The sequence below is a fragment of the Polyodon spathula genome, chromosome 22, assembly GCF_017654505.1.
Source record: "Polyodon spathula isolate WHYD16114869_AA chromosome 22, ASM1765450v1, whole genome shotgun sequence".
Classification (NCBI taxonomy): Eukaryota; Metazoa; Chordata; class Actinopteri; order Acipenseriformes; family Polyodontidae; genus Polyodon; species Polyodon spathula.
This window is the reverse complement of record NC_054555.1, coordinates 30,049,905-30,076,998: the sequence shown is the minus strand read 5'-3', so window position 1 is coordinate 30,076,998 and position 27,094 is coordinate 30,049,905. Positions and strand designations below refer to the sequence as shown.

Below are 27,094 nucleotides of genomic sequence, written 5' to 3'. Positions count from 1 at the left end.
GGAGCTGGAGGACTTCCCTGGTAAACCAGTTGGTTTTTGTGGCACACCTGACTCCACCGTTTCAAACATGGAGTTGGAACATTCCGTGCATTGCCAGTAATGGGCTCTATTCACACATCTTTCACTCCTGAGTTATTCTAGTAGTGTTTCTTCAAAGTCTGTTTCATGATGAAAATCAGGTTTGATATTCCTGAAACTCTTCTGGACAATTGATGGTTTCATTAACAATAGTAAAGAACAGTTTCATGAATAACAAACATCATTTTATACATAAGAGACTTAGGAAAAAAAAAAAACACATGAATTAAACAACTGAGTTAAAGCTTTTTAAATGGATCCCAATGATTCAAATCTTCCAACCACTTTAGCGGTTTTCTTAAAATTGACCTAATTGATAGTCTTTTTGCATGTTATAACAAGCATGTCCATTGCTACAGTTTATTTCATTCTGCATCAAATAAGAATCAACGAATCCCTGTTTTCAATAGATATACAAAAAGTCACACTTCATAACGCACTTTTTTTTTTTTTTAAAGGAATTACTAGCAAGATGTTAAGTTGCACTAAGTTTTCTTTAGCACCAGGAACACAAATATACATCACACCCTGGTGTATAAGTTATATAGGAGTGTGTGTGATGCTTGTGTTGGCATTTAGATAAGTTATTGCTTTTCCTGGCTCTGCATTGACATTGGAAAGCTGGCAAGCACAATGAAAGCTGCTCCGTTGATGCGAAGCCAGTTCAACACTGTGCTGGAGTGAGACATCCACGCAGCAGGCAGGGTTAGGGAGAGAATAAGTGTTGGGTTACAGCTTAGAGCTTTAGCACCAGCCTGCTCATGAGCTCTTTCTGCAGGCCAGCATCAGCATAGCTATCCTTCCTAGGATTGCTTTCCTGCTGGGTAGCACTATGAACAGAATGCAAGGGTACAACCTTTCTGACAGCAAACCCTGCTGGAACGGACTCCTGCTTCGGGATTCGCTGGTATAGTTAGCAGCAGTATACCCTTGCTGTGGACCCTAAGAGCTTTTTAGTATGGATCAACAGTTAATATGTACTATGGTATAGAGCTGAATGGAACATGTTTGAATGTTCTTTAATGAGTGCTCTTTCATTTAGAGTGAGCTGATACCCCTGCAAATGACCTGGTAAAAGAGTGCTGTTCTGTACTGTAGAATGGGTGTTACTTACTTCAGACCTCGTTTTATGTTTTTAGTTTTCTTTATAAATACTGTAAAGATTCTGTTAGCATATATATATATATATATATATATATATATATATATATATATATATATATATATATATAATATATATATATGAATACCAAATCGAACGTCACACAAACTGTACCAGTGCATTCCCCTCCTATCAATTGAGTGCTTGACTATACGTTATGCTAATACGAACATGGTCACACTTGGCTTTGCGTGACAGGATCGTAAGAGATACACACCTGGTATGAAAAGACTATAATATTGGTTTCATATCTTGTAGCACTCGAGTGAAGAGGTTGAGTAACACTCTGTCATAGTGAACAATTGCAGCGATGCATTACTGCAAACCTGTGTAGCTCAGTGATTTCTGCTGCAAGGACAGGCTGCAGGAATATGGCTGGATGTTGAGATGAGATGAGTTTTTGATTTAGATCCAGCTGTCATAATGCAGAACAAGCTTCTCTGACAGGTCAGGATATTAACTCAAAAAAACAGTTTGCTTTTATTCAACATCACCTTCCCAATAAACCCTTTGATTTCTAATACAATTATTGATCTTGGACTGAAACTGGGCTACAGGAGCTGAACTAACCCTGGTTTAAATTAGTGTTTTATTGCTAGGTTTTTTTGTTTTTTGTTTTTTTTTGTTCTCATTCTGGTAGGACTATTTTTTTGTCATTGTTTTAGCCAGTGCCCCTTCAGAACTGGAAATGAGAGAAAACTAGCAATCTTCAAAATGCAGGCATCATCAATTCCAAGGAAAGCAGAACGTTTATTGTGCAAACGACTGTACTTCAGAGGAATAGCCCTCCGTACACATGGGGACAATACAAAGAATATGGTACTGTCGTGTGCATCGTGTGGTAATTAAACTGCATGTGTCTTTTTTACCCAAATCATCTGCAGTCATTCAGGTGGAAAATGAGTAGATGTTTTTGAGTAGATTGTGTTTCCAAGACCTCCGGGGGTGGCTGCGCTCCCACAATTTATAGTTTTCTTACACGACCGCAGTAGCGTGAAATTCTGCTGCTGAATCATTACGAAACAAACCATTCTGTTTGCCTTCACTTTGCTGAAACAGAACAGACATTTTAATACTTCAGGTGATGCGACTGTCTCTTTCTTTGGGTGCTGCGCAAACAGATGACTGGTATTGTGTTACAGTATTGAACTGGTTTGTGAGGAAGACGCACGGAGGGGAGAGAACATTACATTGGTGATAAACAATGTTTCAAGATCTGTTCATTTACCTTTTATTAGTATATCTGGTCCCTCTAGTAATATGATAAATAAAAAAAACCCACAGGAACCAGATGATTTACAACAAAATAAAGTGTTGTTGCTAGTTCTAATAAGAGATGGGAAAATGGATTTTAAAATCTCACTCCTTTAATGCCGCTGAAGGGCACTCCTCATGTTTCTTTGTATCATCTTTGAGAGAGAGCCATGTTGAAAGTGCAGTTCTAGTGTAGGTATTCAAGCGGTGTGTTTTTTCAGATGAAGTATTCTGCCTAGGGCCACAGCCCTGGAGTGTGCAGCAGTTACTGGCACTGGCCCCATGACTTGCTGTGTAGCATTTTCCAGCAAGGTTCAGATCGCATGTGCTGTGTGCCTTCAAGTTTTAATAGGGAGTCTCGTGCTCTTTACTTCAGGGTGTTTGCGTGTCTGTCTAAAACGCTGGCTTTGAATATGCTTGCTCTTTCTGAACCACTCGTCCAATTGTGTTGAAATGTGCTTGGGTCATTTTGTTTAGTGAGTTTATTGATGGCATCACAATGTAACTTATTTAACAGCTTGTCAGGTCCAGACAGGGTTGATTTGCCTGTCCACTGAATTCCTGCCCATCCCAATTTACTGTGCTTCAAATGCTGGGGACCTGTTTTGACAGGCAAATAAAGCATGCCTGTGTCTGTGTAACATTCATACACCAAAGCAGAGCAAAGCTCTGCCTTTTTAAATTGGCAGGGATGTGGTTAACTTCCCCTGCCTGCCTGGGTTTATTATGTTCTGGTGGCTGGGGTTGATTAGTTGATTACCACTAAATGCTAGTTTAGTCGCGGGTCGTGGGACTATAGTTCGCTAGCATCTGCTTCTTATTTGAGAGGAGGGAGCTGAGGAAGCAGGTTGGTGTTTTTTGTTTGGTTTGTGATTTTTCAATTTTCTAAATCCAGTGAAGGCATTGCCCAGCCTGGAAACTTTATTTTTTGTGAGTTTTGTTTTTTTTCTTTATTTGTGTTTGAGTATCTGTTATTTTTGGCCTTGTGCACTTTATTTTTGTTTATTTATAATAAAAGTTTTTTTTTTTTTTGAACTGCAGTCTGTCTCTGCAGTCTATCTTTTTCCACTTGTCAGCCTGCCACATTTGGTGTCAGCAGAGGGATAGCGCCACCTAGAGGCTCAGAGCAGTATTTATTTATTTTTTTTTTTTTTTGAAAAAAAAAATGGGAAAAAAGAGCAGAAAGTGGAAAAGGCAGGAAAAGCAGCAGCAGCTGAAGAAATGTAAGCTGCTGCAGCCACCGCTGGAGGACCCGGCCAGCCTCTTCCCCTGGTGTTCCTGGTGTGGGAAGGAGGACCATCGTTGGCGGTCCTGCCCAGATGTGCCACCGGCAAACTGGTGTGGCCGGTGTGAGGATGGTGGCCACAACTGGGCAGGATGCCCCTACAACCAGGCCCAGGAAGAGGTGCCGTGTTCACCCCGGGCATCAGGGGCCACCCCACTACCTCCAGCACCACCACCTTCACCACCGTCCCAGGAGATCTGGGACTGGTTGATGCACCCTGAGGCAGACCTCGTCCACGATCTCCCCATAGTTTTCAACACGCTGTGGCGTCGAGATGGGGGAGAGGTGGGAACAGTGGGAGGAACAACACCACCCACCGTCCTTCCCAGAGGTTGCCCTCATGGTGGTTAATTACCTGGCGGTAGACATGGGAGATCCACCGGTCACTCCAATAAAGAGGGGTGAGCCGCCTTCCCGGGAGCCAGAGAGGGGCGAGGAGCTGCCGCCTTCCCGAGATCCAGAGAGGGCGGAGGAGCCGCCGTCGCTCCCGTGGGCAAGAGAGGGGCGAGGAGCCTCCATCGGTCCCAGAGCCAGAAAGGGGCGAGGAGATGCCGTCTGCTAACAGAGCCAGAGAGGGGTGAGGAGCGGCCGGTCGTCCCCAGAGCCAGAGAGGGAAGGGGGGAAGAGGAGTGGCTGCTGTCGTTCCGCCCCCAGAGAGCTCAGGACGGGGCAGGGAGGGAGATGCGGTCACTACCAGAGCCAGAGGAGGGAGACAAGGAGCTGCAGGAGTCCGGCTCCAGACCGAGAAGAGAGGGAGGGAGAGAGCTGCCGTCGTTGAGGCCAGGAAGGGTGAGGGCTTGTGGATGCTGCCGTCGTAGAGAGGGGTGAGGAGATGCCGTCGCTCCCAGAGCCAGAGAGGGGTGAGGAGCTGCCGTCGCTCCCAGAGCCAGAGAGGGGTGAGGATCTGCCGTCGCTCACCAGAGCCAGAGAGGGAGGAGGATCCACCGTCGCTCCCAGAGCCAGAGAGGGGGATGATCTGCTGTCGCTCCCAGAGAGAGAGGGGGAGGGGGATCTGCTGTCGCTTCCCGAGTCAGAGAGGGGGGAGGATCTGCTGTCGTTCCCAGAGCGAGAGGGGGGTGAGGATATGCCGTCGCTCCCAGTGCCAGAGAGGGGGTGAGGGTTCCAAGAGCCAAGAGAGGGGGCTGAGGAGCCTCCACTAATCCCAGCCGCCGTTCCCGGGTGCCAGAGAGGGGTGAGGATCTGCCGTCGCTCCCAGAGCCAGAGAGGGAGGAGGAGCTGCCGTCGCTCCCAGAGCCAGAGAGGGGGGAGGATCTGCCGTCGCTCCCAGAGCCAGAGAGGGAGGAGGATCTGCTGTCTCGCCCAGAGCCAGAGAGGGAGGAGGAACTGCCGGGGCCCCCATAGGTCCAGAGTCCTCCTACTCTTGTCGCTCCCGGCGCCAGAGAGGGAGGAGGATCTGTTGTCGCGCCCAGAGAGAGAGAGGGAGGAAGATCTGCTGTGGCTCCCAGAAAGCGAGAGGAGGGAGGGAGGATGCCGTCGCTCCCAGGGCCAGAGAACAAGAGTCAGGAGGGGAGGCGGAGAAGCAGGGAGAGTAGAGGGAATCTCCGTCGCTCCCAGAGCCAGAGAGGCAGAAGGGAGGAGGAGCTGGAGTTGTCGTCCCAAACGAAGACAAGAGAGGGGAGAGGGAGGAGGGAGGGCGGAGGATTTTGCTGTTCAGGATCCGCTGTCGCTCCCAGAGCCAGCGAGGGAGGGGGAGGAGGATCTGCCGCCGCTCGCAGCTAATTCGCCACCAGGAGCCAGAGGGGGGCAGGAGGAGGCGTGGGATCTAGCTTCATGCCTCACAGAGCCACGAGGAGGGAGGCGGAGAAGGAGGATTGGTGTCGCTCCCAGAGCCAGAGAGGGAGGAGGAGGATTCTGCCGTCGCTCCCAGAGCCAGAGAGGGAGGAGGATCTGCTGGTGCTCCCAGACCCAGAGAGGGAGGGGAATTTCTGCCGTCGATCCCAGAGACTCAGCCAACGAGAGGGAGCAGGGCGCCGCCGAGCCTCAGCACAAGAGGGAGAGGGCCGCCGCCGCGCCTCCGCCACAGAGGGAGCGGGAAGTCGCGCCGCCTCCGACACAGAGGGGCCGGGCCGACAGTCTTTTTTTACGCCACAGAGGGAAGTTGGGACGCGCATCCGGCCACAGATGGCGAGCCCTGCTTGACTTTCCATCACTCTGCTCCGCCACCAGAGGGACGCCGGCCGCCCGCTCCGCCACCAGAGGGAGCCGGGCCGCTGTTTCCGCCTCCGCCACCAGAGGGAGCCTGGCCACCGCAGTCGCCGCCTCCGCCACCAGATGGAGCCGGGCCGCCGCCTCCGCCTCCAGAGGGAGCGGGCCCGCCGCCGCCGCACACGCAACAAAGAGGGAGCCGGGACACCGCCGTCGCCGCCTCCGCTACTAGAAGGAGTCAGGCCGCCGTCGCCGCCTCCGCCACAAGAGGGAGCCGGGTCGCCGTCCCAGCCTCTGCCACCAGAGGGAGACAAGCCGCCGTCCCAGCCTCTGCCACCAGAGGTCGGCCGGGCCGGCAGGGCGGCGGGGAGGCGGTGGTCTCCCTCGGCACCGGGCGGCGGCGGTGCGGTGAGCACAGGCGGTGTTTACCGCGGCCCGGCGGCGGCGGCCCCCCGGAGGGGGGCGGTGGCTACCTCGCCCGGCGGCCAGCAGGCGGAGGCTAGGGGAGGCGGTCGTTCCACGGCCAGGCGGGGAGGCGGTGGTCTCCCTCGGCCATGGGCGGAGCAGCGGCGGAAGGCGGTGGCCACCTCGGGCCAGGCGGCAACCCGGCCTCCGCCACCAGAGGGAGCCGGCCGCACCGGAGCCGGTGGTCCTGACCACCCTCGGCCGGGCGGCAGCCACAAGGAATTTCATTGGCATCTTGGAGCCGGGCCGCCGTCGTCGCTCTCAGAGCCCCAGAGGGAGCCGGTCCGCCGTCGCCATGCTACCTTGGACATTTGGGGCCCCCTCAACCAAAGAAGGCTTCGGGGGTCTCCGACATCAACCCCGGCCACCACCACCCACCATAACAGCCCACCCAAGAGACATAATTGGACGTCTTGGCCGATGAGAGGCGGCTGTCCGTTTAATGGGGGCGAGGGGGGAGGTTGTGTGGCCGGTGTACGTTGTACATGGGGGGAGGTGTTTGGCAGAGCAAAGCTCTGCCCTTTTTACATTGGTAAGGATGGTGTTAATTTCCCTTACCTGCATGGGTTTTTTATGTTCGGGTGGCTGGGTTTGATTAGTTGGTCAGGTTGATTAACAATCAATCAGCGCCCCGCCGCCTGACATGAAAGGAGGCCTCTGCTTTTCATTTGGGTGAGAAGGAGCTGAGGAAGCATGTTGGTGTTTGTTTTTGTGGTTTTTTTAATTTTCTAAATACAGTGAAGGCATCGCCCAGCCTGGAAAACTTTATTTTTGTGAGTTTTGTTTTTGCTTTATTTGTGTTTGAGTATCTGTTATTTTTCCCTTGTGCACTTTATTTTTGTGTTTATTTATAATAACAATAGTTATTTGTTTGAACTGCAGTCTGTCTCTGGCCCTCTATCCACTCACCAGCCTGCCACACACCATTACAATCAGTTCAGTCTCTCTCTTAATCGTTTAGCGTTAATGGGATCCTAATGTGTTTTATTTAATGATACCCAATTGAAAACTATCAGTAACCTGAAACAAATTACAACCTTGCATGAACTTGATGATTCTTTTAATGTTGTCATTTTGTATCTTGTCAACCTGATTGTTAAGAAAAACAGCTGAATACGGCTTTATTTAAGATTTGTATTTGAATTCTCGCTGCGCATTTACTCTGTTCCAAGACCCAAGCTAAAGCCTGTGGTTTTTTTTTGTTAGTTTTTTTGTTTTTTTTAAGCCATGCAAATAAAAAGCTTTCAAAAGGCTTCCCTGATAACTTGTGTCAACATGGACTAATCGGGTTGTTTATATTGCATTCGAGGACATTGTACCCAACTTTATTCACCAAGCCGCATTCTGTTCATTGGCTGCTCCTTCTTCTGCTCATTCTTGACTTATGTAGCCTCTCTCTCTCTCTCTCTTCTCTCTCTCCTCTCTCTCCTCCTCTCTCTCTCTCTCCCTCCTCTCTCTCTCTCTCTCTCTCTCCCCTCTCTCTCTCTCTCCAGTCCAGAGAGAGAGGCGGAGAGTTTAGCCTCTCCTCATCCTCTCTCCTCTCTCCTCTCCGCTCTCTTCCTCTCTCTCTCCTCCTATCTCTAGGGGGGAGAGCGAGGAGAGAGGGACGGGGGGTTCTCTCCTCTCTCCTCTCTCCTCTCTCTCTCTTCTCTCTCTCTCTCTCTCTCTCTCTATCTCTCTCTCTCTCTCTCTCTCTCTCTCTCTCTCCTCTCTCTCTCTCTCTCTCTCTCTCTCTCTCTCTCTCTCTCTTGACTCCCATAAATGTGTTACAGTGCAGTTTGCTTGGTCAGCATTCTGCCCCAGGGCTCTGGCACAAACAGGAACTTGTTGTTGGTAAGAGACAGGCTTAGCTGAGGAGGAGCTGCCAGCGGCTATGAGGCAGTGCAAAAACAAATAAACAAAGCTGAAGAGGCAGCAGTAAAGCTGTGTCATGCACTGTGTGTTTCGAAGCACAAAAGAATCCTGTATCAACCTGATTGTACAGCTTATATTTCTACATTAGTAACAATTTACACATACCATTTGTAATTGTATTCAAGTAATTCACATCCCACGAGAGAGAATGAGACTAGTTGGTGGGGAGTGATCCTGGGGGTCCTGACATTTCACAGTTGAGTTTAGCACACATCTGAAGGAAAATACACCACTTCCTCCACCTGAGTGAATTCGGAGGACGAATAGAAACAACGTGACCTGTTGAGCCAGTGGAGTGGTAGAGAATGACCTGGATACTCCTCCACGCACACCGGCATGGTGCACAGTGCAACCTACACTAGCCAGCAGATCGTCTTCCTCCCTCATACGCAGTGGACTCTGCCCAGCTTAAAAAGGATTGTGAATTATTGAAAGGTTTCAGTGTGATTGCTGCCAGTGTACAGTAACTATGAGTGTGCCTCATCCTTGCAGTACCTTCAGTAAAACCAGGTGATCGCACCTCTTTGAAGAGCCAGCACAGATCCTGTGTTCCTTTTCTTTATCATCTGTCCCTCCCTCAGAGATTAGGAGGTAAAGCTATAAAGCGCTAATCAAGCAGACGCCTATAATACATTGTTGGTGTTTCTTCCGGTTTATGATGCGCACAGATTTGTCCCATTTGAAAGTTAGATACAGTGACATGTGAAGCTACTGTACTTGCTCTTTTAAAATAGCAAAAATAATGACCGTACTTGAGTCTGCAGTGTGCAGTCGTTTTCTCCCCTGGTATTGTCATGTTTACCAACAAGCATTAAGGGTGTTAACCAGACATCTGAAAAGTGCATTTCAAGTTCAGCCCTGCCTGGGTCGTGCACAGAATAACTTCCAGCAACATTCAAAGACTGAACCCCTGATCTCCCTCGCTGTGGAGTGATGTTAGACTCCATTATACCCCGCTGAGTAGAACCACATGTCTAGCTGGAAGAAGCCTGCTTCTCACAATGTCATGTGTTTAACTAATCACCCTGCTAACACTCGCCCATTGTCTGAAAACATTTCATGTGTTTAACTGATCACCCTGCTAGCTAACGCTTGCAATTCTACTGTTTTGCATTGCGCTCCCAGGGGTAGACTTTGTATTGTTCCCTTCAAGAAAAATATAACTTCCAGCTTCTAGTCTGGGAACATATTGGAACTGTCATGGAAATGCATTTTGCACCATGTCTGATGCGCCAAAGCTACTGTATAAATGTGCATCTTTCAACGGTACGGCAGTTATGAGAAGGTCGTGTCTCTCGCATTACTCTCCCCCTCACAGGATGCCTAGTTGATCTTTTAGAATATACAGCCTCTGTGTGTTCTCTAAATGTCTGCAGATTGCTCCGTTCTTTTCTCAAACACAGCTGTTATGGCTGCAGTACATATAGAGTGCAGAATTAGCACATACATTACTGCTAGATAGATACCAGCTATTAACATAATGTTTCTGACTCCTCAGAGGTGTGCCAGTATTGGAATAAAAAAGATGAATGTTGCCTCTGCAAAGAATAGTGTTTGGAAGCTTATGACGTTTGCTTTGAGGGGGGTATAAAAGCACTGTGGTGAATAACCTGTCAACAATGCCCCTCTTGAGAAAGTGACTTAAGATGTGGTACAAGCTCCAGTTTTATGTTTAAAAAGAGAGCAGGATTCATGAACTGTAACAAGCGATTTAGTCCTAGAAATGACATGGCGCTCTCCAGCTTCCAGCCTGACTGTTTTGAGTGACAGCTGAAATGAATGGATCAAGGAAGGGTCAAACTTTAACTGCAAATATGCTTTAGCTCTGAAACTGTTTCCATGCAAACCTTGTACATCTGACAAGGTGTTATGATTGCACTTTGCGCGACGTTGCTTGTTAAAATGCCTGGTGTTTCAGAGAAGGGCAGAGTTATAATGGGTAACGTGGAGTCATAGAGCCACTGTAAGTGGTAAGAGGAGGTGCTGACACATGCCAAACCAGGCTGATCGCACCACTGTTTTTAGCTGCAGCAAGTCAGGTTTTAAATAAGGTTACTCGGTATATTGGCACTACATGCAATATGTCCCAGGTTCAAATACAAACTGCAACAAAGGGAGTAAAGTGATGGATCGGGGCATATGTGCTAAACAGAGGTAAGCAGAGGCTGTTAAACGTGCAGATCTATCCCTGTACCCTTTGAGAGCACTGCTGCTGAACAGCATGGGCTGGAAACACTCGGGAATTTCCATGTGGCAATCACAATGAAGAGGAAGTAACCCAAGGGCACAGGAGATTGTGAAGCGCAGAGGAATGCAGTCTATAGTAAGAGCTGCTAAAGGATAGGACTGTGTAAATATGCAGACTTTGTCTTCTGGGAAATGTGCATGTTAGACATTCAGTTTAGCATCGGGCTTTTAAATCCATTTTCTTACTTCTTATTAGATTTATTAACATTTTTCTAGCCTCCGCTGAGAATCTTTTGGTTTGCTTGTTTTAAAAGAAAGTCAGATCATGAAAGCATTTTATTTGCTGCTGCTGCTACTGTACATGCCACTGAAACATCAGCTTTGCATGCATGAAAGATCTGCCCAGGACATGCATGGCAGAGATGCCTTTTTTATTTTTCAGTGTGTTTTCTAGTTCCCAACACTGAATGCAATGATAGGAACCTGTAACATGTTGTGTGCCTTTGGGATGAGCATTGTTAGTACACAGCTACCCCCTGACAAATTACTCCTTCAGGAGGAAAATAAATCGGTTGCAAATCAGATTTTACCGGGTCATCCACCATCTCCTTCGCATCCTTCTTCTAGGAGAAGAGAGGGCAGGAGCGATTCCCTTAGCCTGCCCGTGCCTGGAAAATCAGCGTGAAATCAACTGCCACTAATCTTCCCACAGCTTCCCGAACCTTCAAGACCAAGCTCCCACTGCTGTGCTAATTTCATCCTCCCCTGTGCTGAAACGGGTTTAATCAAATAAGCAGCTGAGGTTTAAGGTGGAGCCGGCACACTCTGTGTTTCTGCGTTGCCACGTGACAGCAGAGATAAGCGCACAAGCTTGTGTGTGTGGCGTTGTTGTCTAGCTGTGTAATTCCATAGCATAGCAAACGTAATGTCTCAGATCTGGAGATGGATGTCTTTCTATTGAGTTACCAGCTGAAGCGCTCACAGAGTCATGCCGCACCAAATTTATTTAGTCCCAGACCGTATATCAGCTGGGAAGAGAAGCGTCAAACATCACTTTCAATTTCGGTGACTGATTGTGTCCTAAATCATATTTAATGTCAAGAGGTGACATTTCTGACTTCACTGCCTTTTAATTTTTGCCTGATGCCCAGTCAGGAGTACATCTAAACTATCTTAAGTGTTAACTTTGAGGAGCTGTAATTCAAGGCGTCAGGGCAGCTCTTGTTTTGAGTATTGTGGTTCATTGCTGAACAGGAAGGGCTTGTCCGAATCGGATTTCTTTATGACACTGTATGGCGTGACGTGGCCCTCCTTGTTTCTTCTCATTCGTTTTTCACCATTTCCCTCACCCTCCCTTCCTCTACTGTATATCAGTGTTTCTCGTTCTTTCATTTTCTCCCCTCCTCCTCCTGTAGGATTTTCTCTGCATCATTAAACATCTTCATATCGTTCCCTTTTGTTCCAAAGCACTTTTATCTTGTACAGTTACAAAAGTTATTGTCAAATCAATCTGACAGCCGTGCTTTTATCCTAATGGCTGCTGAACACAGAAAGCCTGATCGTTTCTTCTCTTCTAACAGTAAGATCAAAGGGAGAGATTTGCTCTGTATGTCAGAAATTTCAGAAATAAGGATCTTCGGGTATCAGTACAATGGGAAAGCTTGTGCATGATTAACCCTAAAAGTAACCCAAACACCCACGTATATCAGTGAGTATTTTACAATGAATGCTTGGTTATTTATTTTACAGTTGTTATATGAGCAAACTTGTGGGTGTTGTAGCTTTATCTGGAACTTACAAGAAGCACACAGTTATATGTATTTGCTACATATATGTTTTTATATGAATATATTTTCCTGCACATTCCGAATAGGAGACATTCCTTCAGACAGTGGAAGGTACCAGCTAATGTAGAATTTGAAGTAACAGAATTCCACCACAGTGTCTGTAACCTGCTTTATAAACACATGGAGAAATCTCAGCAGGTGCCAATGAATTCTGTGTGCTGTTCGTTGTCATGCCGCTGTGTTCGGTGTCTTTTGCAGTTCAGGAGTAAGGGTATTGAAACCCCTTGTAAAACGGGCATATGCGCTGCTGCAGGTCTGGTACTGTGGATCCTCACTGGCTAACTGTACTCAAGTGTTGACAGTCATCAGTGTCTGCAACAGACAGCATTAGCAAACACGCTTCAGAAAAAGGTGCAAATGTGCAGCCGAACGGCTGATGAAATAAGGAGAAGCTTTTTTGTTTCTGCCTTCAGTGCTAGTTTCAGGCAGCTCTGGAGGGCTGTCTTATGTTCCGATCTCACCCTTTGTGGTAAACCACATTTTCACAGTTAATCTTGGGGCTTTAAGTGTGTTTCTGAAGTGCCAGCACTGCTTGTGTTTAAGTCAATGCAAAACGGGATATCACAGAAAAGGGGGAACCTTAAGTATGGACTTATGGGGTTGGTTGGGAAGGCATCAGTCCTGTAAGCAGTGGAGCCATGTTCCAGAGGGCCATTAGTATGCAAATAGCACCACATCTGACATTTCACAGAGCGTTCCTCTCATAATTAATAGGCAGTGTGCTCTAGTTATTTGAGCTACATGCTTACTAATTGTGCTACACCCTAGCTCTTCTGGTGTTGCTTTCCACCCAACTATAAAACTAGGAACTGAATATGCAGAACTTTCTAATGCAGTGCTTGGTATTTGGTAGTTAAAATTTGTGATGCGTGGCTTTCCTCAATTTTAGTTGTGTTTAAATCGTGCTGTAACTTCTAGATTTTTCTCAGTTGCAGAATCAAGCTATTCAGCTTGGGCCTCACTGGCACTAGACAAAATCACAGGTTACCCCTCCACTGCTGATGTGAACTTGTCTTTGGGTGCAGCTTCTGCTTTGCAGCCTGACCATCATATTTTGCTCCATGAGACAGTTTTTAGTTCTGATCAAATGCAAATTGATTAGGTTAAATGTAGAAGATCTCACGTCTCCGAATTTTAAACAACTTTATTCAGAGGGTAAAAAAAAAAAACAGTTTCCATTTTTGTAAGACAAGTCTGCTGGCCGATGGCCATGATGAGCTGGTGTCTGTGTCCCCTACCAAAAAAAACTGTTGCCCTGGTTCGAGCCCAAGCTTTAATATGAATAATGGGGGATTCAGTTCTGATGCAGGATCTTCTGAGACGGGTGGGAATCGGGTGCAGCTGTGAGGCTGAATGCTAACGGCCACACCTGGCTTTGGTTGCTGAATCTCTAGCTTCACTGAATGCAGAAACCTATTGCAAAGTGTTGCAATCATCTTAATTTACAGTCTAGATTGATTTTAAACCAGAACAATTCTGATATAGAGACAGAACAGATTAGTAGATCATGTTTAGTCCCAACAGACATGTAAAAGGGGGCATCCAATGATGTGTTAAGTAAACATGAGAACTGAAATATACTAATATTGATATTACTTTAGTTTAAGGATCTTTTATAATCAGTAATGTATCTGTAAAGGTTCCTATACAATGTGTTATACAGGTATTATTAACAGGCTACAGCATATCAGTAAAGTGTTAGAATAACATGTAACTTAGAGATCTATTAAAAACTATCAGTACTTTCTAACATGACACCAAAGTGTTGTGTCATTAAAATACAACGTTTGCAATAAACACTTATCCCGTGTTAATAATGACCAAAACCTACCCCAGCATCTGACAGCTACACTGAAGTGTGAAGCAGATATGATCAATCAAGAATAGTCAGAAGCAGGTTAGTGTGAAAATGAATGGCTTAGCCTGTTCATTGACAGTGTATAATGAATGTCCTGAAGTATGTTTGCATATGAGCTTGATGTCTGAGATTACTTTGATTAAGTGGTCTAATGTGTTGCTTTGATTAATCTGTGTAGCTGTTATCGTGATATCAATATAGTTAGTGTGCGTGAATAATGAAGTTAATAGGATGAGTGAAGGATTCAGGACTGTGTAAAGCTGGAGGCTCATTATCTCAAACATGATATCGGGAGGAAGCAATAAGCTTACAACAACACATGTAAAAAAACACTTCAACCCAAATCCCTTTGTGGCTGTAATAATCTTGATATGCAGAGCACTGCACTCCCTTTTACAGTTTGTAGCCAGTCCAGTTCCATTCCCTTAAGAAATACAAAGGCCATTTCACCTGAGGTCACAAACTGTATTTCAGTGGGATTTCAATATGCAGCCAAGCTCTGTCAATATCGCTTCAAAACTGTTGATGACAAAAAGTTGTCTTTATTAGGGGTTCATCATTTTGGAGGTGGGATTATGCATTTTTAAACAGCTAACAAAATGATTTCTGCTTTTAAAGATAGTTATTGTAGCAAAGCAAAGACTGTGGAATTTCTGGCCTCAGAAGCAACAGTTGTGTTCTGTTGTGGTAGAGCTTGCTACTTTCAAATGCATTCCTAATTGCTTGAATAGGATGAGAGCCCATTAAGATCGTCATGTAATTTTCAAGGGAGCCGTAGAAGACAGCAGTCGGACACAATCAAACCTTTCGGGCCCTTTTTCTGCAGCATGTGTGCATTTAAAAACAACCAGCTGACAATCTGTGCTGCATTCTTATTCCACAGAATGTCTTCATTGTAGTTTAAGCTTGTAATTAGTCCTTCAGTTTTACTGTAAAAAAGATGTAGCAATTATCAGCCTAGTGTTTTGTTTAATAGGCGGTGGAGAGCATGCTGTGTTGATGTACTGAACACATCTGATGGTCAAAGCAGGTTATATACATATTGAAATGAATGAAGTGGACAGTCCAGTGTTACTAGAAGACAGCAGCAGTGCATGACTGTTTCTTAATAACAATGCCAGACACTGGTGTCCATTTAAAGTTGGATAAAATATCTGCTTTGGTTCAAGTAAATCCTTTCGATCTAAGCAGTCAAGGTCAGGGGTTACAATGAAAGCATTTATAAATGCGTTGCTGCATGTGCTGTTGATAACGGTTTATTCTTCTTCTTCTTGTTCAGTGACAGTGAGATGGTAGAGGTGGCCGTTCAGACACAGTATCCTAGGTGTACCTCAGGACATGCAGAACTCCACATGGTCCTTTCCACCCAGGAACAATCTAGTTCAATAAGGAAATTATTGCATTCAGCTTAGCAGTGAAAAAAGACTAGACTGTTTGTTTGTTTTTTGACAGCTGACCGACAGTATGTGATTACCTTGAAAAGCATAGGTAGTAGTTTCTTGTAAAAGCTGCCAGGAGTTTGTTGCAGTGTGTGTTTATCTGATAGTACTCTATCTTACTGGCTGACAGAATAGCTGCAACTAAATCTCATCCTATTGATCTGCAGATAGTAAAACAAAAGAAAGGACATGAAAACCAAACTCAAAACCCAGCTACACCTCCCCCCTTTTCTTAAGCGCAGAGTATTGTTGGTCAATGCCCATAGACTCCGGAAGGAGGTGGAGAGATGTGTGGGGGGTCTCAGACTTGCATTCAGCTGGCATTCATGCTCACTTACTGATTTAGCAGCTGTCTGCAATGCATAGCATACAGCTGGAGGACAGTGTATCGACTGCTGCTAAAAACACATGTTTTATAGAAGGCATTGAAATATTGTTGTATTTTATTTCCAACAGAACATAAATAATTCATTTCCTTGAGATCCCTGTTGTTATCAAAACCTTTTATTTTAGTTAGAAAGAAAACAAGAATTCCAGAATTTCCAGATGTTCAGAGTCTGTAAAACTGCAATCCTTTTTGAATTGATATTGTGTGCAGGACATCGTGCAGAATGCACTTTCCTTGTACAAGGTTCTGTATTTTAATTTATCTTGTCCAGTTCACCCTCTGATCTGGACTTGCATGGGTTATCTATTTTCAGTTCTTTAGAATACACATTTTAGATTATAATTTCTAACTGTAATTAGCAGCATACTGTAGCTTTATCCCATGCACATTCCTGGTGTAGCTGAACTGAAGCCAGTAAATCTATGGTGGTGAAAGACATCATGAGAACACCTTCCTACACTAAAGAAAAACACACCTAGACAGATACAATACAGTACTTAGCATATCGTATAGATGTGATTAGGCATGTCTGTGTGCCTGAATAACTGGAACAGTGAGGCTGAAAGCGCAGGGATGACTGGTATAATATTGTGTTCATTGCTATGGGGCATGAGTGCCAAACGCCTGTGTTTTAGTCTAACCCTGCAGAAAGACATTCACGTGCTGTGAGGGAGCTCAGATACAGCAGTATTCAGATGTTCTTTTCCGTTTGGCTTTAAATATTTTAAAACTGACTTTCAGATCCGCATTTAGCGACTCAATGTCACAGACCTTGCTAATTGAGGTCCTTTGCAGAAATTTTTAAATGGTGTAAGCATACAAGTCTATACATAGAAGTCATACAAATCTGTACATAGAGATCATACAAGTCTATACATACAAGTGATAACACTGAATTCCGTACTGTGTTCATGCTCGAGGTGCTCGAGCCCTGCTCTGCACCGCACAGCAGATTGGATGAGATCCCTCAAATGAAGTTTATTTACTGTGTAGGAATTACAAAACAGAAGTAACTTACTATTGTTTTTTCGCATGCTCATTTATTTGGAGACAAATGTATCTTTTTTTTTTTTTATATATATTTAAAAATACGTACTTTATGAGGGTGTTCAACTTTAAGAAAATGGTGTAGCTGTCAGCTTTCTGCCTGCCTGCCTGCCTCTCCTAATCGCCTCCTAATCACATATTTCACATTCCTCAGATTGCTGAAATACTTGGAATCGTTTCCTCTTCCTAGCTCAGCCAGTTTCTTCCTCTTCACTATTTTGAACGTTGATCCATTCATATTTAATCCGGGACCTCTTCTACCGCTCAAGATGCAAGCAAAGGGGTGAATCCTCTGATAGCACACCAGCTGCACTGAGCAGGGGGAGTGCTGATTGCAGCTACACTGTGGATGACCCAGTCGCAGTCCATGTTGACACACCCAGTGGGTTACAGTTCCTTGAATTCCTTGATCGGATCATTATCAGCCCTGTTTAAAGCTACTTCTCCCAGGTTAATGTGATTTTAATGACAGGTGCTGAGCCATGGGTGCTCAGTAGCAAACGAAACCACTCCTCAGAACCTGGCAATCCCAGTCCCTCAGTTGATTCCAGACCCTCACAATTCTCTGTGTAAAAAAGTGTCTCCTATTTTCTGTTCTGAATGCCCCTTTTTCTAAACTCCATTTGTGACCCCTGGTCCTTGTTTCTTTTTTCAGGCTGAAAAAGTCCCTTGGGTCGACACTGTCAATACCTTTTAGAATTTTGAATGCTTGAATTAGGTCGCCACGTAGTCTTCTTTGTTCAAGACTGAACAGATTCAATTCTTTTAGCCTGTCTGCATATGACATGCCTTTTAAGCCCGGAATAATTCTGGTCGCTCTTCTTTGCACTCTTTCTAGAGCAGCAATATCTTTTTTATAGCGAGGTGACCAGAACTGCACACAATATTCAAGATGAGGTCTTACAAGTGCATTGTACAGTTTTAACATTACTTCCCTTGATTTAAATTCAACACTTTTCACAATGTATCCGAGCATCTTGTTAGCCTTTTTTATAGCTTCCCCACATTGCCTAGATGAAGACATTTCTGAGTCAACAAAAACTCCTAGGTCTTTTTCATAGATTCCTTCTCCAATTTCAATATCTCCCATATGATATTTATAATGTACATTTTTATTTCCTGCGTGCAGTACCTTACACTTTTCTCTATTAAATGTCATTTGCCATGTGTCTGCCCAGTTCTGAATCTTGTTTAGATCATTTTGAATGACCTTTGCTGCTGCAACAGTGTTTGCCACTCCTCCTACTTTTGTGTCGTCTGCAAATTTAACAAGTTTGCTTACTATACCAGAATCTGACATGCTGTTGTATTTTCAATAAAGTGTGAATGAGTGTGCTGTTGTATTTTCAATAAAGACGCTTTCTTTGTCACGGAATGATTTTCTCTTAGTTTATAAATATTTCATTCTTTTAGAAGTGACAGAGCAGACTTTGCCAGGAGATTGCATCCCGTTTAGCCCCCAAAAGGACACAAGGCTCGGGTCTTTCTACATGTTTCGTGGAATGGATAACAGAAGGCTGCAGAGAATCCCTAATTGGCATCCCTTTCAACCCTACCCAGAGGAAAGTCTTTAGGGAGAGGTTAGCTCAGTGAGAAGAGTGCTACTTGTGCTACCTCACTGTGCAACCGACGGGAGCATGCAATCACAGCCGTGCGATCTCTACAGCAGCCTGTGGTGCTCTGGCAGCACCTTTCTAATCTCTGTTGGATAAACATATCATTTCAAAAGGAAATTCAAGAAGCCATGGTTAACATAACAGGGCATTATTCATCAGTATCAGACAATGTAGTAAACAGCCCTTCCCGATTGCAGTGTTTGCTAATCAAGTAATTCACCCTTTGCAAAAAGTGCAGTCAGTAACTCTGCTGTCAAAGCATGCCACTGTATCCAGTGATGGGGGCCCAGGGGGGGTTGCAGATCATGTGTCACATTATTAATGTATCAAAATGCAAACACTCTAGATAGCAGAGACGTCACGAGCAGTGTTTCATCGCTGGGAAAACGGATCCATTGTTAAGGCTCTCTTAAAGGAAAGCATTGCCTTGAATCAGCTGTCTTTGATGACTGGAAACAATGTCCCATTCTTCACTGGCACAGAGCTAGAGATGAACCCGTTGTGAGGGAGGGGTAGTTCACTTTATCTGTGCTGTTTAAACTCTCCTCTACCACCTGAATGAGAGATTGCAAATACTGCACTGTATACAGCAATGTATTAAAACAATGTAGAGGATAAGGCCACAGTTTTCTCTGAAGTTTCTTCCAAAAATGCCTTTGTCTATATGGATTGTGCCGTTACAAGAGACGATGGAGCCCATCATCGTTAAACAAGGTCCTCACAGTCAAGTGCACGCGTGCCACTGCAAGAGACGATGGAGCCCGTTGTCGTCAAGCAAGGTCCTCACAGTCAAGTGCACGCATGCCATTGCAAGAGACGATGGAGCCCGTTGTCGTCAAGCAAGGTCCTCACAGTCAAGTGCACGCGTGCCACTGCAAGAGACGATGGAGCCCATCATCGTTAAACAAGGTCCTCACAGTCAAGTGCACGCGTGCCACTGCAAGAGACGATGGAGCCCGTCATCGTTAAACAAGGTCCTCACAGTCAAGTGCACGCGTGCCACTGCAAGAGACGATGGAGCCCGTCATCGTTAAACAAGGTCCTCACAGTCAAGTGCACGCGTGCCATTGCAAGAGACGATGGAGCCCGTCATCGTTAAACAAGGTCCTCACAGTCAAGTGCACACGTGCCATTGCAAGAGACGATGGAGCCCATCATCGTTAAACAAGGTCCTCACAGTCAAGTGCATGCGTGCCATTGCAAGAGACGATGGAGCCCGTCATCGTTAAACAAGGTCCTCACAGTCAAGTGCACGCGTGCCACTGCAAGAGACGATGGAGCCCATCGTCGTCAAGCAAGGTCCTCACAGTCAAGTGCACGCGTGCCATTACAAGAGACGATGGAGCCCGTCGTCGTCAAGCAAGGTCCTCACATTTTTGTTTAGTTGTCAGCATAAGCAAGTGGTCTGCAATTGGGAACCTCAACAACAATTGTACTGTGTTTAGTTTGAGAAGTATGCCTGTACAATGATATGAATTGATCAGCTGTTCATCTATTGCATCAGCAAGCTGTGATCAGATTATTTATTTATTTATTTATTTATTTATTTATTTATTTTTAACCATAGCTCCTGTGATTTGTTTTCTCTGGCCTACTTATAAGCTGAGATTGTATCTCCATGCACAGTGCAGCACCCAGAGAAATGTTTTCATTGGTGTCAAGGCAGGAGTGATATATATATATATATATATATATATATATATATATATATATATATATATATATATATATATATATATATTATATATATATATAATCATGCAGAAACTAGTGTCATACAATACAGGACAAACAGAAACATGGAGCTGCACTTTCTCCCTAATGCCTGACAAAGACTGCATTATTTATTTACACAATACAATCAGCCTGGGCATTTCCTAGGCTCCCCTTGAAACAGAGAAGCATGGTAAATATGCACAGTTGTTTTGCATTTAAACATACTTGTACAATGTTTGCAATATACATGCAACTTGCTTTACCACGGTTGACCTTTTTATAATCCTTTTGCGTGAGTTATCTGACTTGCCATGCATGCCCGTTTTCTTTATTACGATGTGTAACCCAGACTAACCTGTTTTCAAACTTGTTCCTGAGGACCAAAGCAGAGTGTAGCACAGGGCTACACCACCCACCGTAGAACATGAAATACAGTATGGGATTAATACACTGGATATTTTTAAATGGCGGCCAGCTATCGCTGCACTTTTCGATTTTTGTACTCAAACTGAAGGATCCAGCCATAGTAACTATAAACATTTTAAGACATTTCCTCAAATGACATTTGCTCAGAGACCAGAGAAATAGTTTTCAGGGTATATAAACAGCACTACAAAGCAGTGTTTCTAAAACCACTAGCTGCTGTTCCCCACAGTGTGCAAGGCCCTTTCATTTCCTTTTACACAATGGGCCTCATTCACAAGACGTTTAACTAGCGAGTTGCTTAGAGATTTCAATAGAATAGGGCTTGATGTTCATGAAACTGTTGTGGACTGCTGTGGGGTCCTGCAACAACAGTGCAGAGCAGTTTCATGAACGTGAATCTCGTTACGCAGACTCTGATAGACACGTTCTTTTAAAGCATCCTGCTTATTAACCAGTAGAGATTCTTGAGAGTCTCCTTCATTGAAATGAGCCCTCTTGTCCAGCAGAATTCCAGTGGTTTATGTATCCTGTGCAGTGTGTAAAGAGAGGTCTGGACTTGAAGAGAACCCACTGTCCATTGAGAGCTGTTTAAACTGTTCTGTTAAATGTGTTATGCTTTACTGGAACCACTTGTTAAAGTTTGAAGAAGATTATGTTTTAAATAGTTTATTTAAACCTTAAAAGCAGCTGCTGGGATTCATGAAATCTGTCAAGAGCGTTTCGCTGGCCAGGTTTTTTTTTTTTCTTCCTCTTCTTTATTTCCTGTTAGTACAGTACACACTAAATAGACTCGGTGAAACAGTACAGAGCCTGTTTCATGTTAATCGAACCTGAAAATGTGTAAGTACTTGAGCTTTTACAAGTGCTGTGTACTTCCTTTTTGGAAATGTACCTGCACCGCATTGAAGGCTGTTCTGCCAGCCCGATAATAATCAGCGGTGTGTGCATTTTGACTGGCAGGAGTGCTGTTGTGTTGGTATGTAAAACACACAAGTTACACGACCCTAGCACAGGTTATGGAATACCTTCCATCGGGTAAACAGCAAGTAAAATAACTTAGGAGGACAATGGATTGACAATAAGGGCACTTTAAATGGGCAGGTTTGTTTTTAAACCAGCTTAAGAAGTTCTTCCACTTTCATGAAGTCTCTGGAACAAGCGTGACCAGTTGAGAGCCAGCACAGTACCACCTGTGTTAGGGACTGAGCAGTGCTGGCTCTTACTGGAATCACCAGCACTGCTTGTTGTTCGGATCTGTTTTATTTGTGTGCTTTCTGCTTTCCCCTCCAGTTGTTTACTGTAATTCTGTCCTCAGGTGAATTTGGTGTTACATTCATGATACAGAGCTTAACCCTTAGATTCTGGAGTGGCTGAATGATTTCCCACACCTGTGTGCTTTAGTGATTTATTACACTTACACTTCAAGTTGGAGATAAAGAACAGCGGTTTCTTCCTCGTCAGCCTTTGTTTCAGCTCTGCCAGCCGTTCAATCTTGTGACACGACTAGGGGATGATCGGCCAAACTCCTGTCTCCAAATTGGAAGTGAAGTCTCAGATTAATCACGTTAAACTGCTGCCTGTGCTTTTAAGAAAAAAGGCATCATGACTTTATTAACCACACTACTGCCATTTGGAAGTGCACAATGTTCTGTGAGCGGTAAGTACTTTTTCATTGTAATGGTTCAACATTTAGAAATCTTTCAAAATGAAACTTTAGTCATTGCTGTATTAGATTTTATCAATAAATAATACTAAAACATTTGAAGGAGTGCTAACCAGTGCTTCAAAACCAAAGTCTACTCTATGAGTAACACTGTTACCAGACCTCTATGAGTAACACTGTTATCAGACCTCTATGAGTAACACTGTTACCAGACCTCTATGAGTAACACTGTTACCAGACCTCTATGAGTAACACTGTTACCAGTCCTCTATGAGTAACACTGTTACCAGTCCTCTATGAGTAACACTGTTACCAGTCCTCTATGAGTAACACTGTTACCAGTCCTCTATGAGTAACACTGTTACCAGTCCTCTATGAGTAACACTGTTACCAGTCCTCTATGAGTAACACTGTTACCAGTCCTCTATGAGTAACACTGTTACCAGTCCTCTATGAGTAACACTGTTACCAGTCCTCTATGAGTAACACTGTTACCAGTCCTCTATGAGTAACACTGTTACCAGTCCTCTATGAGTAACACTGTTACCAGTCCTCTATGAGTAACACTGTTACCAGTCCTCTATGAGTAACACTGTTACCAGTCCTCTATGAGTAACACTGTTACCAGTCCTCTATGAGTAACACTGTTACCAGTCCTCCTATGAGTAACACTGTTACCAGTCCTCTATGAGTAACACTGTTACCAGTCCTCTATGAGTAACACTGTTACCAGTCCTCTTGTGGTTGTGCAGCGGATCTTTTTGGTCGTTCAGGTCAACAACTGTATCCTCTGACCTGTGCTGTAGGTCACATGGTCTGATTGCATCAAGACCATTGGAGTGTGTTTGAACTACAGCACTGGTAGTGACCGAGTACCAGGAAGCAGGAGCATGTTTTCATCTATAGTGGTGTTGCATATCAAAAAGTATACAAAACAAGCAAAGAAATAAAAGAAAAGGCTGGGCAGGGATAGTGTCTCTAGTGCTGATAAAGGGTAAAAAAATGGGATTGAAAACATTGGTTAGCGTTACATTAACAGTCCTGGTGTGCTAGTTTAAAACATCAGTGCTAATGAAATCTGCAGCACAGTTGTCGTTTGCCCGTGCACTGTTGCCCTGCAGGTCTGTAGTGTTGTTTTTAAACATGGTTAGTCAGCCGAGCTCATGACTAAGTGATACATCATTTTTTTATTTATTTAGGAATTTTTGTATAGTGCCACCAGGCATCGGAGCTGCTGTACAAAACATTAAGATTTAAAAACTCTGGACCAATAATGCAATCAAAAAGAAAACATCATAGTAGAAATGAAACATACAAATACAATACATGTCACTGTTACACATGATTGTCCAGTCATGAGTCTGCTAGAGTTCTGTTTTAGCTTATTCAAGTGCTCTTTTAAATAGCCAGGCTTTGAGTTGCTTCCCGAATTTCAAGAGGCTAAAGGAGGCTCTAATTTCTACAGGCAACAAATTCCATGAAAAAGCTGCTCCAACCTCAATCACACGGCCTCCAAAATGAACTCTCGAAAATCCAGGAGATGAAACACGGAAAGAATCGTTTGAGAGCAGCAGCCTGATACTATTTCTGACATGAAGAACAGCTTTCAGATAGGGCTTTATACCATAAAGGCGAGATGCCGTATTTTGTATTCTCTGAAGTCTATTCAGCTGACAAGCTGGAAGGCCTGAATAATGAGAGTATGTCCCGTTTGGGTTCTTAAGAGTTTGCACAAGAGACTTTCCAACAGAAACGATTTTAATAACTTTTAGATTGCTTAAAAGACATGTGACCAATCTCATCCCCATATTAATTTGGGGATTAAAAGAAAGATTATTATCTATAATAAAACCCAGATTTCCAGCTTTATTTACTACAATTGGTGTGGTTCCATTTATGTATAGAGGGATAAAACTGTTACCCAGCTTCTTGAGAGTGGAGGTTGAACCCACCACTAAAACCTCAGTCTCAGTCAGTGTGTCATATAGCTTCTATTGTAGACCCACCAGCTACAGTGAAAGATCCTGCTCATGCATTCACAATTTGATAATTGTTTGATCCAGTATTTGCGTTTTTATTTTACAACCTAAATTCAAAACTTCAACAGAAAAGATCAGGTGGGTGTTCTGTGGACCCTTCTAAGGGATTTTTAATTATTTATTTATTTTTTTTAATTTTCAAGGACTGATTCTGTAATGGGACCACAAAGGACTGTAACACAGTAAGAAGCCTGTGTGCAGTACAGCGTACAAGAGTTTGGTGCAGTGTGGAAGCAGTAGTGACACTGTAAGGGGTAACACGGAGCAGTGGGTTGGAAATGGGCAGCATTGGTGATTGGTTTATTGACGAGTTCATGCATGATTTCTTCCATTAATATAATTGAACAGATTATAGCCACTTAGTTGTATTTCTAGCTTAGCTATTTTAAACACTGATGTTATTTGTCCCAGCTGACCTGCTTCAGCAACCTCCTGCTGATAGCTATTGTCTTGCATGATCCACATGCTTTACAGCCACATGACAGGGCCCAAAGACAGAGCTTTTAAACTGTCCTTACAAGTGAACATGAATCTCACAAGTGACCTTTTATGGTGCTTTCTAAACTTCCAATCAGAGCACTCAGGCATGGGATACCTTCCTATACACCTATAATGTATATCAACCCACCCATCTGGCACTCGGAGGCCTCCACCCTCCCAAGTAGACGCAAGCAAAATGTATGAGGTTCAAACATAGGTGCTGTACACTCACCAGCACTGTACAGGAGCCTGGAAGCATCCTGTGCATGTGCACAAACACTGTACAGGAGCCTGGAAGCATCCTGTGCATGTGCACAAACACTGTACAGGAGCCTGGAAGCATCCTGTGCATGTGCACAAACACTGTACAGGAGCCTGGAAGCATCCTGTGTCTGTGAAGCTTTTGCTGTCACTGTGACTCATTCACAGATCAGCTTGTGAAATGATTGTGTTCATCCACTCCCTCGAAGGATCTTTTATGAACACTGGTGTCTTTCTACTGTGACTGCATTAACTCAGTGATACTGCATTGTGACTGCATTAACTCAGTGATACTGCATTAACTCAGTGTTACTGCATTGTGACTGCATTAACTCAGTGGTACTGGGACTATGCTGACTCTTAAGGAGGTTGTCAAACAAGATCTCACTGGAAGGCGGTTACAGTTAAATGTGCATGAAGAGGAAACCGATGACTCTGCTTTCTGTCTCGTTCCTTCTAACTCCACACATGCAAGCAGTTTTGTAACTCACAAGGATGACGGAGACCCTTGAAATTTACAGGCTCTCCTGAATTTCTGAAGTGTTAACCGTGTAACTTCATCTCTGTTTTTTGCACAGTCAACTGTGCCAGCCAATTAAGGTATTAGGTGACAAATGATGCGGGTTAATTTGAACAATCCCCCCAGCTCCATTAAAATGTGCTTCCCGCTGACCCTCTGCGTAGCGCTGACCCTCTGCGTTTCTGAGCACTCTTTCATTAGCCTGGTTAATGAGTTGAGAAGTGCTGGAAGAGGAGTCCAGGCAGATCAGTAGGGAATGGCAGGCCCTGCTTTCCTCGCGTGAGCTGAGAGCACGCTGGAATTTCTCCTCATTACAGTCCCCTCAGGAGTGTTGGGGTCTTTTGAATTAGTTTAATCAGAAATGTCCAAGGTAGGTGAATGTATTGCTAGATAAAGACTAGAGGGCTAGATTCACAAATCATTTACTAGGCTGTTGCATGAGCACCACGTGGGGAAAACTAACTGGCACAGATTTAACAAGAAATAACAAATGTGTGCACAGGATCCCTTGAATTAACATGCACTAAATATTTGCTTCAGCACATTCTTTCAACATGACCAGTCTGTTTTTCCGCTTTGGAATTTAATTTGGCTAAGACTAAGAGTCAGCATGAGTTACTGTAAGATTTAAAACCAGCGCACACGCTTACAGTCTTTTGCACTAGACGAATCTAATAAGAAATGAAATATTTGCATCGACATATTTAGAGATTCTTATCCAAACTGAATCCTCTGATGGCTGAGAGTGTGTCAGGGTCGATGGGCATATAAAGGACAGGAATCGGAGTGATCTCAATACGCAGTTGAAGGTCACAACTTCAGTTCACAGCAAATGTCAAAGTAATGTCAGCAGCATTGGAAGAGGAGGGACCCTCAAAGGACAGCTGGCTTTCTGTTCTTTAAAGTGCAGAATGGGGAATTGAACCTGACATTTCATTCGGTTTGATTTTGAGTTGCTTTGTCTCTATGAATCCTTTTAAATGTTTTACATTTTTATATGTGTACAGAACGTTTTTTGATGGAAGCCCTTCAGCTGTGTACAAAGAAAAGTAAACACCTTGCAGTTAACTTTTTGTACAGCCTCCCCATTTCATTGAGGGGGTGCTGCACAATGTAGAGGAAGGCAGTTGGATCGCACAGGGTTGTTTACTGGATAAGAAAGCACTGGTGAGAATACGGTCTTTCTTCTGTACATTTTTTACTCTGCATACTGTTACGCAGAAGGGGAGGCCAATATAAAATGCAGCGTCATCCTTCCCCTCGGGCAAAGACAAAGGCGCCCA

General features: G+C 44.3%; 1 protein-coding gene across 1 annotated transcript in view; it reads left to right on the top strand.

The window, feature by feature from the left end:
- Positions 1–27,094, top strand: part of LOC121297016 (autism susceptibility gene 2 protein-like) — a 218,274-nt gene that overhangs the window by 10,803 nt on the left and 180,377 nt on the right.